Raw genomic sequence first — 16,786 nt, 5'->3', positions numbered from 1 at the left:
GAGGCTATAAAAAGCCCCTGAGGTTGTCCCTTATCTGGGGAGGAGGAGGCTGCGCCTGTAATTACCACACTATGTCTGACTGCGGAGCTAACCCAGGCACTAAATTGTCCCTTGTCATCACCGGTGTCTGCCCTGAAATACGGCCCCTGCTGTGTCCCCGCGGCTCCTGGAGCTGATGAGCGGTGGATCCGACCCCATCATCGTCCACAGCTCCATCCCCAGCACGTTCCATCTCTGGATCATGGGGGGTTTATTGTAGCCTTTTGTGTCCCACGATGTGCACCCGAGTCCCCCCGCGGCGCGTACCCGAGTACCCCCTGAAGATGCATGGACCCTCTCCACAGATTGTGCAGGAAGTGGTCCATGTGACCACCGGGTTATAGGAGCCATTGGACACTAGGGGCGCTAGGCCTCTGGACACCGGGGTTGGGGCACTAGATAGCCAGGGCCAGAAATCAAACATTTTCATAGCTGAGACTATAGGGCAGTGGTGGTGAACCATGGCAGAGGTGCTAGAGCTCCCTCACCACACAGGACTCTTCTGACAATGATAGACAAATTTGCCCTCCTCCTTTCACCTGCGTTGGTGCCGTTATCAGGCTGAACAATTGAAAGTTGTCAAAGAACAAGGAGAAATAAATTACTGCCGTAGGCGCCTCTACGCTCCCGTAGGCTCCTCTACGCTCCCGTAGGCTCCTCTACGCTCCCGTAGGCTCCTCTACGCTCCCGTAGGCTCCTCTACGCTCCCGTCGGCTCCTCCACGCTCCCGTCGGCTCCTCCACGCTCCCGTCGGCTCCTCCACGCTCCCGTCGGCTCCTCCACGCTCCCGTCGGCTCCTCCACGCTCCCGTAGGCTCCTCCACGCTCCCGTAGGCTCCTCTACGCTCCCGTAGGCTCCTCTACGCTGGTGCCGTTATCAGGCTGAACAATTGAAAGTTGTCAAAGAACAAGGAGAAATAAATTACTGCCGTAGGCTCCTCTACGCTCCCGTAGGCTCCTCTACGCTCCCGTAGGCTCCTCTACGCTGGTGCCGTTATCAGGCTGAACAATTGAAAGTTGTCAAAGAACAAGGAGAAATAAATTACTGCCGTAGGCTCCTCTACGCTCCCGTAGGCTCCTCCACGCTCCCGTAGGCTCCTCCACGCTCCCGTCGGCTCCTCCACGCTCCCGTCGGCTCCTCCGGCTCCCCCGGCTCCCGTACGCTCCCATGTGCCTGTCCTCCACCTTTCCAGTATCATTACTACCCTCCCGTACGCTCCCATGTGCCCGTCCTCCGCCTCTCCAGTATCATTACTACCCTCCCGTACGCTCCCATGTGCCCGTCCTCTGCCTTTCCAGTATCATTACTATCCTCCCGTACGCTCCCATGTGTCCGTCCTCTGCCTTTCCAGTATCCTTACTACCCTCCCGTACGCTCCCGTGTGCCCGTCCTCCGCCTTTCCAGTATCATTACTACCCTCCCGTACGCTCCCGTGTGCCCGTCCTCCGCCTTTCCAGTATCATTACTACCCTCCCGTACGCTCCCGTGTGCCCGTCCTCCGCCTTTCCAGTATCATTACTACCCTCCCGTACGCTCCCATGTGCCCGTCCTCCGCCTTTCCAGTATCATTACTATCCTCCCGTACGCTCCCATGTGCCCGTCCTCTGCCTTTCCAGTATCATTACTACCCTCCCGTACGCTCCCATGTGCCCGTCCTCTGCCTTTCCAGTATCATTACTACCCTCCCGTACGCTCCCATGTGCCCGTCCTCTGCCTTTCCAGTATCATTACTACCCTCCCGTACGCTCCCGTGTGCCCGTCCTCCGCCTTTCCAGTATCATTACTACCCTCCCGTACGCTCCCGTGTGCCCGTCCTCCGCCTTTCCAGTATCATTACTACCCTCCCGTACGCTCCCATGTGCCCGTCCTCTGCCTTTCCAGTATCATTACTACCCTCCCGTACGCTCCCATGTGCCCGTCCTCTGCCTTTCCAGTATCATTACTACCCTCCCGTACGCTCCCGTGTGCCCGTCCTCCGCCTTTCCAGTATCATTACTACCCTCCCGTACGCTCCCGTGTGCCCGTCCTCCGCCTTTCCAGTATCATTACTACCCTCCCGTACGCTCCCATGTGCCCGTCCTCTGCCTTTCCAGTATCATTACTATCCTCCCGTACGCTCCCATGTGCCCGTCCTCTGCCTTTCCAGTATCATTACTACCCTCCCGTACGCTCCCATGTGCCCGTCCTCTGCCTTTCCAGTATCATTACTACCCTCCCGTACGCTCCCATGTGCCCGTCCTCCGCCTTTCCAGTATCATTACTACCCTCCCGTACGCTCCCGTGTGCCCGTCCTCCGCCTTTCCAGTATCATTACTACCCTCCCGTACGCTCCCATGTGCCCGTCCTCTGCCTTTCCAGTATCATTACTATCCTCCCGTACGCTCCCATGTGCCCGTCCTCCGCCTTTCCAGTATCATTACTACCCTCCCGTACGCTCCCATGTGCCCGTCCTCTGCCTTTCCAGTATCATTACTACCCTCCCGTACGCTCCCATGTGCCCGTCCTCTGCCTTTCCAGTATCATTACTACCCTCCCGTACGCTCCCATGTGCCCGTCCTCTGCCTTTCCAGTATCATTACTACCCTCCCGTACGCTCCCATGTGCCCGTCCTCTGCCTTTCCAGTATCATTACTACCCTCCCGTACGCTCCCATGTGTCCGTCCTCTGCCTCTCCAGTATCATTACTACCCTCCCGTACGCTCCCATGTGCCCGTCCTCATTACTATCCTTTGCAGAATATTCCTTACTATGGATGTTTCTTCCCAGAATGATAGATGGGGGGGGGGGGGGGGGCAGACGGGACATTACTTGGGACATTACTTGGGGTGTCAGAGCGTTGTGACCCCTGCCGGGAGTCCAGGGCCAGGTTCCTCGTGTTTTCCTGGCTCCGGGGTCTGGTGGAAGATTCCATGATCCGTGTGTGTTGATGAGTGAGGGGCAGGCGGCCTGGATACAGGACACCCGATCCCTCCGCACAATGGCCGAGCGGCTGAGATCGACATGTACGCTATGTTATTCCATCATTTCAGGGGCTCTGGTTTCAGGGCCAGATGCCCCTGCAGTCAGCATGTCCCAGAGTGACTCCGCTCGTCCTGCAGTCCATCCTCTGAACTCGTCTGCTCTTATCTTATGGGTCTATTTATTGCTAAACACGACCCGGGGGTCTGCGCCCCATGTACCCCACACAATGTAGTGACCCCATAGAGCATGGCACAGGTCCTGTGTAGTCAGGTAAATGGGCTGTGTACAGGAAAGGTGTCATATACAACCAGGGGTCACTGCGAAGGGTTAATAGTGGGTACACGTGGCGGGAGGCAGCCACGGACGATCAGTGTAACAGTCATCACTGCATATGGATACCTCTCCCAGAAACGTGGTGGTGCCCGCGCCCGTGGTGCTGCCTGCCACATAACGAAGGGTCCAGGTGGGTAGTGGTGCCCGCGCTCCATGTGCTGTCTGCCACATAACGAAGGGTCCAAGTGGGTAGTGGTGCCCGCGCTCCATGTGCTGTCTGCCACATAACGAATGGTCCAGGTGGGTAGTGGTGCCCGCGCTCCATGTGCTGTCTGCCACATAACGAAGGGTCCAGGTGGGTAGTGGTGCCCGCGCTCCATGTGCTGTCTGCCACATAACGAAGGGTCCAGGTGGGTAGTGGTGCCCGCGCTCCATGTGCTGTCTGCCACATAACGAAGGGTCCAAGTGGGTAGTGGTGCCCGCGCTCCATGTGCTGTCTGCCACATAACGAAGGGTCCAGGTGGGTAGTGGTGCCCGCGCTCCATGTGCTGTCTGCCATGTAATGAAGGGTCCTGGTGGGTAGTGGTGCCCGCGCTCCATGTGCTGTCTGCCATGTAATGAAGGGTCCAGGTGGGTAGTGGTGCCCGCGCTCCATGTGCTGTCTGCCATGTAATGACGGGTCCTGGTGGGTAGTGGTGCCCGCGCTCCATGTGCTGTCTGCCACATAATGAAGGGTCCTGGTGGACGGTGGTGCGCGCGCTCCATGTGCTGTCTGCCACATAACGAAGGGTCCTGGTGGGTAGTGGTGCCCGCGCTCCATGTGCTGTTTGCCATGTAATGACGGGTCCTGGTGGACGGTGGTGCCCGCGCTCCATGTGCTGTCTGCCATATAATGAAGGGTCCAGGTGGGTAGTGGTGCCCGCGCTCCATGTGCTGTCTGCCACATAATGAAGGGTCCAGGTGGGTAGTGGTGCCCGCGCTCCATGTGCTGTCTGCCACATAATGAAGGGTCCAGGTGGGTAGTGGTGCCCGCGCTCCATGTGCTGTCTGCCACATAATGAAGGGTCCAGGTGGGTAGTGGTGCCCGCGCTCCATGTGCTGTCTGCCACATAATGAAGGGTCCAGGTGGGTAGTGGTGCCCGCGCTCCATGTGCTGTCTGCCACATAACGAAGGGTCCAGGTGGGTAGTGGTGCCCGTGGTGCTGTCTGCCACATAACGAAGGGTCCAGGTGGGTAGTGGTGCCCGCGCTCCATGTGCTGTCTGCCACATAACGAAGGGTCCAGGTGGGTAGTGGTGCCCGCGCCCGTGGTGCTGTCTGCCACATAACGAAGGGTCCAGGTGGGTAGTGGTGCCCGCGCCCGTGGTGCTGTATGCGACATAATGAAGGGTCCGGGTGGGTAGTGGTGCCCGCGCTCCATGTGCTGTCTGCCACATAATGAAGGGTCCTGGTGGGTAGTGCTGCCCGCGCTCCATGTGCTGTCTGCCACATAATGAAGGGTCCAGGTGGGTAGTGGTGCCCGCGCTCCATGTGCTGTCTGCCACATAATGAAGGGTCCTGGTGGGTAGTGCTGCCCGTGCTCCATGTGCTAATGTCTACCTGGCGGCGCTCTGGTGTCTGCCCATAATGATTGGTCCTGGTGGGTAGTGCTGCCCGTGCTCCATGTGCTAATGTCTACCTGGCGGCGCTCTGGTGTCTGCCATGTAATGAGGGGTCCTGGTGGACGGTGGTGCCCATACTCCATGTGCTAATGTCTACCTGCCGGTGCTCTGCTGTCTGCCATGTAATGAGGGGTCCTGGTGGACGGTGGTGCCCGTGCTCCATGTGCTAATGTCTACCTGGCGGTGCTCTGGTGTCTGCCCATAATGATTGGTCCTGGTGGGTAGTGGTGCCCGTACTCCATGTGCTAATGTCTACCTGGCGGCGCTCTGGTGTCTGCCCATAATGATTGGTCCTGGTGGACGGTGGTGCCCGCGCTCCATGTGCTAATGTCTACCTGGCGGTGCTCTGGTGTCTGCCCATAATGATTGGTCCTGGTGGGTAGTGGTACCCGTACTCCATGTGCTAATGTCTACCTGGCGGTGCTCTGGTGTCTGCCATGTAATGAGGGGTCCTGGTGGACGGTGGTGCCCGCGCTCCATGTGCTAATGTCTACCTGGCGGTGCTCTGGTGTCTGCCATGTAATGAGGGGTCCTGGTGGACGGTGGTGCCCGCGCTCCATGTGCTAATGTCTACCTGGCGGTGCTCTGGTGTCTGCCCATAATGATTGGTCCTGGTGGGTAGTGGTACCCGTACTCCATGTGCTAATGTCTACCTGGCGGTGCTCTGGTGTCTGCCATGTAATGATTGGTCCTGGTGGACAGTGGTGCCCGTGCTCCATGTGCTAATGTCTACCTGGCGGTGCTCTGGTGTCTGCCCATAATGATTGGTCCTGGTGGACGGTGGTGCCCGCGCTCCATGTGCTAATGTCTACCTGGCGGTGCTCTGGTGTCTGCCATGTAATGATTGGTCCTGGTGGACAGTGGTGCCCGTGCTCCATGTGCTAATGTCTACCTGGCGGTGCTCTGGTGTCTGCCCATAATGATTGGTCCTGGTGGACGGTGGTGCCCGCGCTCCATGTGCTAATGTCTACCTGGCGGTGCTCTGGTGTCTGCCATGTAATGATTGGTCCTGGTGGGTAGTGGTGCCCGCGCTCCATGTGCTAATGTCTACCTGGCGGTGCTCTGGTGTCTGCCATGTAATGATTGGTCCTGGTGGACAGTGGTGCCCGTGCTCCATGTGCTAATGTCTACCTGGCGGTGCTCTGGTGTCTGCCCATAATGATTGGTCCTGGTGGACGGTGGTGCCCGCGCTCCATGTGCTAATGTCTACCTGGCGGTGCTCTGGTGTCTGCCATGTAATGATTGGTCCTGGTGGGTAGTGGTGCCCGCGCTCCATGTGCTAATGTCTACCTGGCGGTGCTCTGGTGTCTGCACATCTCCGGCTGCCAGGTCACACCCGGGACATTATCAGGCCCAGGAGCGGCATGTCTCGCGTCTCGTCCGCTGGCCCCGCGCCACCAGTGACATAAACACTTCACTTCTCTCATTTTTCCTGCAGCCGGTCGCTCTCTCGCTGATGGCAGACGCTGCACGGAGTTTCTGATTGATGAATCTGTCGCCTTCGCTAAAAGATGAAGGCAAAGAAAAGTCTGTGAAGCGGAGAAGATTCCCAGGTAGGAATGAGAACCAGACCAGGAGGGTGCGGGAGGCCTCCCAGATGTGCGCCCCCATGTCACATCCCCGGTCACTCTCACTCCAATCATCTGAGCACTGTGTGAGGAGTAGTTCTGGATCCTTCTCGAAGTTTCTCGGGGGTTAAAAATTAGCAGGTTTTACTTGCCCCATTTCCACCAAATATCTGCCATTTTGCAGTTAGATTGTTACCTGGAGATCTCCCCTGTGATTGGTGGATATTACAGATCACTATTCCTGAGCATGGGCAGGTCACCCCGCAGACCAGGACACGCCCCACTATCACTGGATGAAGGTGCCTTCACATAAAGGTAACAAAATTGAAAATGTTAAAGATACTGTAAAAAAACAATGTAAAAATAAACAACGCCTTATTCTGTGACATTTCTATACCATTATTTTAACCTGCACAATAGAACCATAAAAAGCTAAAAACCATTGTCTAATGTAATAAAATGTGCTGGAAAAGTCTAAGCCGATGAAAACATCAACTTGTTCCTCAAAAAACCAATCCCTCAACCTGCGTGACTGCGCTACCGATGTGTCTGGGCCCAGTGACTGCGCTCCCGATGTGTCTGAGCCCAGTGACTGCGCTCCCGATGTGTCTGGGCCCAGTGACTGCGCTACCGATGTATCTGTGCCCAGTGACTGCGCTCCCGATGTGTCTGGGCCCAGTGACTGCGCTCCCGATGTGTCTGGGCCCAGTGACTGCGCTACCGATGTGTCTGGGCCCAGTGACTGCGCTCCCGATGTGTCTGGGCCCAGTGACTGCGCTACCGATGTATCTGGGCCCAGTGACTGCGCTCCCGATGTGTCTGCCCCGATGACTGCGCTCCCGATGTATCTGGGCTCAGTGACTGCGCTACCGATGTATCTGGGCTCAGTGACTGCGCTACCGATGTATCTGGGCCCAGTGACTGCGCTCCCGATGTGTCTGCCCCGATGACTGCGCTCCCGATGTATCTGGGCTCAGTGACTGCGCTACCGATGTATCTGGGCTCAGTGACTGCGCTACCGATGTATCTGGGCTCAGTGACTGCGCTACCGATGTATCTGGGCCCAGTGACTGCGCTCCCGATGTGTCTGCCCCGGTGACTGCGCTACCGATGTATCTGGCCCAGTGACTGCGCTCCCGCTGTGTCTGGGCCAAGTGTCTGCACTCCCGATGTGTCTGGGCTCAGTGACTGCGCTCCCGATGTGTCTGGGCCCAGTGACTGCGCTACCGATGAGTCTGGGCCCAGTGACTGCGCTACCGATGAGTCTGGGCCCAGTGACTGCGCTACCGATGAGTCTGGGCTCAGTGACTGCGCTCCCGATGTGTCTGGGCCCAGTGACTGCGCTACCGATGTATCTGGGCCAAGTGTCTGCGCTCCCGATGTGTCTGGGCCCAGTGACTGCGCTCCCGATGTGTCTGGGCCCAGTGACTGCGCTCCCGATGTGTCTGGGCCCAGTGACTGCGCTCCCGATGTGTCTGGGCCCAGTGACTGCGCTCCCGATGTGTCTGGGCCCAGTGACTGCGCTACCGATGTGTCTGGGCCCAGTGACTGCGCTCCCGATGTGTCTGGGCCCAGTGACTGCGCTACCGATGTATCTGGGCCCAGTGACTGCGCTCCCGATGTGTCTGCCCCGATGACTGCGCTCCCGATGTATCTGGGCTCAGTGACTGCGCTACCGATGTATCTGGGCTCAGTGACTGCGCTACCGATGTATCTGGGCCCAGTGACTGCGCTCCCGATGTGTCTGCCCCGATGACTGCGCTCCCGATGTATCTGGGCTCAGTGACTGCGCTACCGATGTATCTGGGCTCAGTGACTGCGCTACCGATGTATCTGGGCTCAGTGACTGCGCTACCGATGTATCTGGGCCCAGTGACTGCGCTCCCGATGTGTCTGCCCCGGTGACTGCGCTACCGATGTATCTGGCCCAGTGACTGCGCTCCCGCTGTGTCTGGGCCAAGTGTCTGCACTCCCGATGTGTCTGGGCTCAGTGACTGCGCTCCCGATGTGTCTGGGCCCAGTGACTGCGCTACCGATGAGTCTGGGCCCAGTGACTGCGCTACCGATGAGTCTGGGCCCAGTGACTGCGCTACCCATGTGTCTGCCCCGATGACTGCGCTCCCGATGTATCTGGGCTCAGTGACTGCGCTACCGATGTATCTGGGCTCAGTGACTGCGCTACCGATGTATCTGGGCTCAGTGACTGCGCTACCGATGTATCTGGGCCCAGTGACTGCGCTCCCGATGTGTCTGCCCCGGTGACTGCGCTACCGATGTATCTGGCCCAGTGACTGCGCTCCCGCTGTGTCTGGGCCAAGTGTCTGCACTCCCGATGTGTCTGGGCTCAGTGACTGCGCTCCCGATGTGTCTGGGCCCAGTGACTGCGCTACCGATGAGTCTGGGCCCAGTGACTGCGCTACCGATGAGTCTGGGCCCAGTGACTGCGCTACCGATGTGTCTGGGCTCAGTGACTGCGCTCCCGATGTGTCTGGGCCCAGTGACTGCGCTACCGATGTATCTGGGCCAAGTGTCTGCGCTCCCGATGTGTCTGGGCCCAGTGACTGCGCTCCCGATGTGTCTGGGCCCAGTGACTGCGCTCCCGATGTATCTGGGCCCAGTGACTGCGCTCCCGATGTGTCTGGGCCCAGTGACTGCGCTCCCGATGTGTCTGGGCCCAGTGACTGCGCTACCGATGTGTCTGGGCCCAGTGACTGCGCTCCCGATGTGTCTGGGCCCAGTGACTGCGCTACCGATGTATCTGGGCCCAGTGACTGCGCTCCCGATGTGTCTGCCCCGATGACTGCGCTCCCGATGTATCTGGGCTCAGTGACTGCGCTACCGATGTATCTGGGCTCAGTGACTGCGCTACCGATGTATCTGGGCCCAGTGACTGCGCTCCCGATGTGTCTGCCCCGATGACTGCGCTCCCGATGTATCTGGGCTCAGTGACTGCGCTACCGATGTATCTGGGCTCAGTGACTGCGCTACCGATGTATCTGGGCTCAGTGACTGCGCTACCGATGTATCTGGGCCCAGTGACTGCGCTCCCGATGTGTCTGCCCCGGTGACTGCGCTACCGATGTATCTGGCCCAGTGACTGCGCTCCCGCTGTGTCTGGGCCAAGTGTCTGCACTCCCGATGTGTCTGGGCTCAGTGACTGCGCTCCCGATGTGTCTGGGCCCAGTGACTGCGCTACCGATGAGTCTGGGCCCAGTGACTGCGCTACCGATGAGTCTGGGCCCAGTGACTGCGCTACCGATGAGTCTGGGCTCAGTGACTGCGCTCCCGATGTGTCTGCCCAGGTGACTGCGCTCCCGCTATGTCTGCCCCGGTGACTGCGCTCCCGATGTGTCTGCCCAGGTGACTGCGCTCCCGCTATGTCTGCCCCGGTGACTGCGCTCCCGATGTGTCTGCCCAGGTGACTGCGCTCCCGCTGTGTCTGCCCCGGTGACTGCGCTCCCGATGTGTCTGCCCCGGTGACTGCGCTCCCGATGTGTCGGCCCCGGTGACTGCGCTCCCGATGTGTCTGCCCCGGTGACTGCGCTCCCGATGTGTCTGCCCCGGTGACTGCGCTCCCGATGTGTCTGCCCCGGTGACTGCGCTCCCGATGTGTCTGCCCCGGTGACTGCGCTCCCGATGTGTCTGCCCCGGTGACTGCGCTCCCGATGTGTCTGGCCCGGTGACTGCGCTCCCGATGTGTCTGGCCCGGTGACTGCGCTCCCGATGTGTCTGGGCCCGGTGACTGCGCTCCCGATGTGTCTGGGCCCGGTGACTGCGCTCCCGATGTGTCTGGGCCCGGTGACTGCGCTCCCGATGTGTCTGGGCCCGGTGACTGCGCTCCCGATGTGTCTGGGCCCGGTGACTGCGCTCCCGATGTGTCTGGGCCCAGTGACTGCGCTCCCGATGTGTCTGGGCCCAGTGACTGCGCTCCCGATGTGTCTGGGCCCAGTGACTGCGCTCCCGATGTATCTGCCCCAGTGACTGCGCTCCCGATGTATCTGCCCCAGTGACTGCGCTCCCGATGTGTCTGGGCCCGGTGACTGCGCTCCCGATGTGTCTGGGCCCAGTGACTGCGCTCCCGATGTGTCTGGGCCCAGTGACTGCGCTCCCGATGTGTCTGGGCCCAGTGACTGCGCTCCCGATGTGTCTGGGCCCAGTGACTGCGCTCCCGATGTGTCTGGGCCCAGTGACTGCGCTCCCGATGTGTCTGGGCCCAGTGACTGCGCTCCCGATGTGTCTGCCCCAGTGACTGTGCTCCCGATTTGTCTGGGCCCAGTGACTGCGCTCCCGATGTGTCTGGGCTCAGTGACTGCGCTCCCGATGTATCTGGGACAATGACATTCTTCTAGTCCATTGGGTCTTATGTCCCCACTGTAGGTATTTTTATCGTTTTGTTGTGTATTTTTAGGTGCGTTTGAGACATTTTGACTTTAGTTATTTATATTTTAATAATTTCACGACTTCCTTTTCTATGTTTTTTTTTTCCATTTAAACTGTTACAAATACATTTCTTCTACTTCGTGTAAGATCCAGGGGTCACCAGGCGGATGGATGGAGCACTTGGCGCTGAGGTCTCCATCCATTACACAGTGGTGGCACCCGGTACTGCAGCACCGATCCCATGACTGGCAGCTGAGTGATGGGACCCATGGCGTCGCTGCGGTGTCAGTCTTCACTGCGTCTCTTGTCGTGTGCTTTAGTATTGCTACATTTTTGGATACATGTTCAGCTCTTTGCACTTGTTCCCCCCGTGACTCTGAGCCCCCCGCTGCCGCGTGATAATTTGCTATTACCGTTTCTTCATATCCACAGGTGGAAAAACGTGCGGGTAACACGATGACACCCTGAGAGCAGCAGATCCGCCTGGCACAGACCCCTCCAAGATGGATTTCTCATCTGTTACCCCCCCAAGCAAAGATCTAATCCGCATGAGCTCCCGGCCCTCCATAGCGCAGCACTAAATCATTCCGTGTAATAGAAGCCGCGACGTTACACTGACTCCGAGCGAAGGTCGCATTAGTAACGCCGGAGTGGTAATAGATCCGCTAATCTTTATATGCCCCCCCCCCCCATCACATGCATTATCAGTGGAGGTCACACAAGTAGAGAGCGCAACAGATAGAGGGCGCCATCATTCCTCTGTCTACAGGGGGCAGTGTGACCCCAGTCCTATCCCTGTACATAGGAGGCAGTGTTATAGTAGTTATATTCCTGTACATAGGAGGCAGTGTTATAGTAGTTATATTCCTGTACATAGGGGGCAGTATTATAGTAGTTATATTCCTGTACATAGGGGGCAGTATTATAGTAGTTATATTCTTGTACATAGGGGGCAGTATTATAGTAGTTATATTCCTGTACATAGGGGGCAGTATTATAGTAGTTATATCCCTGTACATAGGGGGCAGTATTATAGTAGTTATATTCTTGTACATAGGGGGCAGTATTATAGTAGTTATATTCCTGTACATAGGGGGCAGTATTATAGTAGTTATATTCTTATACATAGGAGCAGTATTATAGTAGTTATATTCTTGTACATAGGCGGCAGTATTATAGTAGTTATATTCTTGTACATAGGGGGCAGTATTATAGTAGTTATATTCCTGTACATAGGGGGCAGTATTATAGTAGTTATATTCCTGTACATAGGGGGCAGTATTATAGTAGTTATATTCCTGTACATAGGGGGCAGTATTATAGTAGTTATATTCCTGTACATAGGGGGCAGTATTATAGTAGTTATATTCCTGTACATAGGAGGCAGTATTATAGTAGTTATATTCCTGTACATAGGGGGCAGTATTATAGTAGTTATATTCCTGTACATAGGGGGCAGTATTATAGTAGTTATATTCCTGTACATAGGGGGCAGTATTATAGTAGTTATATTCTTGTACATAGGGGCAGTATTATAGTAGTTATATCCACCTGAGTGAAGTTGGCCCCCCCACCTTGTTCAAATCAAACAAAATTGGTGTCAAACGTTTGTGCTACGTTTGTGCTGGTTTGTGCAGCAGAAATTTTTGTTTGTGCCACTATCGTTTTCGAGATTTTAATGAAAGTTTCCAGAGGTCATCAGAGGTCAACCAGCCCCCCCACATTGCCCAAATCAAACAAAACTGGTGCCGAACAATTCTGCTCCGTTTGTGCTGGTTTGTGCTGCGCAAATTTTTGTTTGAGCTGCTTTTGTTTTGAATATATGAACAAAAAATTAAAGTTCAAAAGTTCAAGCAGCCCCCCCACATTAACGGAATCAAACAAAACTGGTGTCAAACGTTAGTGCTACGTTTGTGCTGGTTTGTGCAGCAAAAATTTTTGTTTGTGCCGTTATAATTTTTAAGGTATGTTCAGGTGTTTGAGGTGTTTTGGATGAACTGGTAAAAAACAAACCTAGTGACACTTCCCTGGTTTGATCACCAGGGGGAGCTAGCAAACACATTGTACTTTGGAAGAAATGAACTCTGATGACCTCTGCAAAAAAGTATGAATATATTAAAAATGATAGCGGCACAAACGAAAATTTTTGCTGCACAAACCAGCACAAACGTAGCACTAACGTTTGACACCAGTTTTGTTTGATTCCGTTAATGTGGGGGGGCTGCTTGAACTTTTGAACTTTCATTTTTTGTTCATAAATTCAAAACAAAAGCAGCACAAACAAAAATTTGCGCAGCACAAACCAGCACAAACGTAGCAGAATTATTTGGAACCAGTTTTGTTTGATTTGGGCAATGTGGGGGGGCTGGTTGACCTCTGATGACCTCTGGAAACTTTCATTAAAATCTTAAAAACGATAGCGGCACAAACGAAAATTTCTGCTGCACAAACCAGCACAAACGTTTGACACCAATTTTGTTTGATTTGAACAAGGTGGGGGGGCCAACTTCACTTAGGTGTTATATCCCTGTACATAGGAGGCAGTGTTATAGTAGTTATATTCCTGTACATAGGGGGCAGTATTATAGTAGTTATATCCCTGTACATAGGGGGCAGTATTATAGTAGTTATATTCCTGTACATAGGGGGCAGTATTATAGTAGTTATATTCTTGTACATAGGGGGCAGTATTATAGTAGTTATATTCTTGTACATATGGGGCAGTATTATAGTAGTTATATTCCTGTACATAGGGGGCAGTATTATAGTAGTTATATCCCTGTACATAGGGGGCAGTATTATAGTAGTTATATTCCTGTACATAGGGGGCAGTATTATAGTAGTTATATTCTTGTACATATGGGGCAGTATTATAGTAGTTATATTCCTGTACATAGGGGGCAGTATTATAGTAGTTATATTCCTGTACATAGGGGGCAGTATTATAGTAGTTATATTCCTGTACATAGGGGGCAGTATTATAGTAGTTATAGTCTTGTACATAGGGGGCAGTATTATAGTAGTTATATTCCTGTACATAGGGGGCAGTATTATAGTAGTTATATTCCTGTACATAGGGGCAGTATTATAGTAGTTATATTCTTGTACATAGGGGGCAGTATTATAGTAGTTATATTCCTGTACATAGGGGGCAGTATTATAGTAGTTATATTCCTGTACATAGGGGCAGTATTATAGTAGTTATATTCTTGTACATAGGGGGCAGTATTATAGTAGTTATATTCCTGTACATAGGGGGCAGTATTATAGTAGTTATATTCCTGTACATAGGGGGCAGTATTATAGTAGTTATATTCTTGTACATAGGGGGCAGTATTATAGTAGTTATATTCCTGTACATAGGGGCAGTATTATAGTAGTTATATTCCTGTACATAGGGGCAGTATTATAGTAGTTATATTCCTGTACATAGGGGGCAGTATTATAGTAGTTATATTCCTGTACATAGGGGGCAGTATTATAGTAGTTATATTCCTGTACATAGGGGGCAGTATTATAGTAGTTATATTCTTGTACATAGGGGGCAGTATTATAGTAGTTATATTCTTGTACATAGGGGGCAGTATTATAGTAGTTATATCCCTGTACATAGGGGGCAGTATTATAGTAGTTATATTCCTGTACATAGGGGGCAGTATTATAGTAGTTATATTCCTGTACATAGGGGGCAGTATTATAGTAGTTATATTCTTGTACATAGGGGGCAGTATTATAGTAGTTATATTCTTGTACGTAGGGGGCAGTATTATAATAGTTATATTCTTGTACATAGGGGGCAGTATTATAGTAGTTATATTCCTGTACATAGGGGGCAGTATTATAGTAGTTATATTCTTGTACACAGGGGGCAGTATTATAGTAGTTATATTCTTGTACATAGGGGGCAGTATTATAGTAGTTATATTCTTGTACATAGGGGGCAGTATTATAGTAGTTATATTCCTGTACATAGGGGGCAGTATTATAGTAGTTATATTCCTGTACATAGGGGGCAGTATTATAGTAGTTATATTCTTGTACACAGGGGGCAGTATTATAGTAGTTATATCCCTGTACATAGGGGGCAGTATTATAGTAGTTATATTCTTGTACATAGGGGGCAGTATTATAGTAGTTATATTCTTGTACATAGGGGGCAGTATTATAGTAGTTATATTCTTGTACATAGGGGGCAGTATTATAGTAGTTATATTCTTGTACATAGGGGGCAGTATTATAGTAGTTATATTCCTGTACATAGGGGGCAGTATTATAGTAGTTATATTCCTGTACATAGGGGGCAGTATTATAGTAGTTATATTCTTGTACATAGGGGGCAGTATTATAGTAGTTATATTCTTGTACATAGGGGGCAGTATTATAGTAGTTATATTCCTGTACATAGGGGGCAGTATTATAGTAGTTATATTCTTGTACATAGGGGGCAGTATTATAGTAGTTATATTCTTGTACATAGGGGGCAGTATTATAGTAGTTATATTCTTGTACATAGGGGCAGTATTATAGTAGTTATATTCTTGTACATAGGGGGCAGGATTATAGTAGTTATATTCCTGTACATAGGGGGCAGTATTATAGTAGTTATATTCTTGTACATAGGGGGCAGTATTATAGTAGTTATATTCCTGTACATAGGGGACAGTATTATAGTAGTTATATTCTTGTACATAGGGGGCAGTATTATAGTAGTTATATTCCTGTACATAGGGAGCAGTATTATAGTAGTTATAGTCTTGTACATAGGGAGCAGTATTATAGTAGTTATATTCTTGTACATAGGGGGCAGTATTATAGTAGTTATATTCCTGTACATAGGGGGCAGTATTATAGTAGTTATATTCCTGTACATAGGAGGCAGTATTATAGTAGTTATATTCTTGTACATAGGGGGCAGTATTATAGTAGTTATATTCCTGTACATAGGGGCAGTATTATAGTAGTTATATTCCTGTACATAGGGGGCAGTATTATAGTAGTTATATTCCTGTACATAGGGGGCAGTATTATAGTAGTTATATTCTTGTACATAGGGGGCAGTATTATAGTAGTTATATTCTTGTACATAGGGGGCAGTATTATAGTAGTTATATTCCTGTACATAGGGGGCAGTATTATAGTAGTTATATTCTTGTACATAGGGGGCAGTATTATAGTAGTTATATTCTTGTACACAGGGGGCAGTATTATAGTATAGTATTATATTACATGGTTCTTGTAGTTATTCTTGGGCTATGTAGGTAATGTATCTGTGGCAGGTGGGGGTCCATATGACATCACTACTGGAAGGTTGGAGGTCAGAGGATTATTTATGGAAAGTTATTTTTCCATGTTGACCCCCAAGGCCGAACAATGAACCAAGTTCCTGGTGAGGCCAGAAAGCTGAATAGACAGTGATTCTCAGTTCAGTCCAGATGGGGTCCCTGCAGGCCAGGGCTGGATGGTGTGAATCTGTAATGGGCTGACCTATCCGACCCCCCATTGTCTTTGTATATATTTTTGGGCTGGATTGTTTGTTTTTGCCCTTGTGTATTGGGCTGATGAGTGTATTAGAAGTATCTCCAGTAGTTACTGCTTGTGTCACAGGAGAAGGCACTGACCATTGGGGGGTCCTATAGAGAGAGGTGCATGGGACATGGTGGGGAGCGTTCTGGACTAGACAGGGGGCGACGGGAAGGGAATGTCTGCTATGGGCACGTCTGAGGGTGGTGGGGGCCTTCTAGTCTTATCTCACTGTCCCTCCCCCGGACCCTCACAAATGTTTGTGCTGCTACATGTGTTCTGCAGGCGCCCGCCACATGTTTCCCTTGATGTAGATTGTCGGGTGTGAGACTTGAGGCTTGGAGGGAATGGTGGCCATGTTTGTTTGTTGTCCAACTTTTCCCTA

The 16,786-nt window shown here is 52.4% G+C and overlaps 1 protein-coding gene and 1 long non-coding RNA gene across 12 annotated transcripts in view; both read left to right on the top strand.

Annotated features, from left to right (window-relative positions):
• LOC140116842 (uncharacterized) overlaps positions 1 to 11,525 on the top strand; it is a 31,825-nt gene extending 20,300 nt beyond the window's left edge. Inside the window, exons 2-3 of the long non-coding RNA XR_011852988.1 lie at positions 6,372 to 6,486; positions 11,314 to 11,525. This is a non-coding gene — a long non-coding RNA (uncharacterized lncRNA). The remainder of the gene's footprint in view (positions 1 to 6,371; positions 6,487 to 11,313) is intronic.
• Positions 1 to 16,786, top strand: part of STXBP5L (syntaxin binding protein 5L) — a 746,575-nt gene that overhangs the window by 117,231 nt on the left and 612,558 nt on the right. The window lies entirely within an intron of this gene.

Source organism: Engystomops pustulosus, chromosome 2, assembly GCF_040894005.1.
Source record: "Engystomops pustulosus chromosome 2, aEngPut4.maternal, whole genome shotgun sequence".
In the NCBI taxonomy this organism is placed as follows: domain Eukaryota; kingdom Metazoa; phylum Chordata; class Amphibia; order Anura; family Leptodactylidae; genus Engystomops; species Engystomops pustulosus.
The sequence above is the reverse complement of the archived record's forward strand: the minus strand, read 5'-3'. Positions and strand labels throughout refer to the sequence as shown.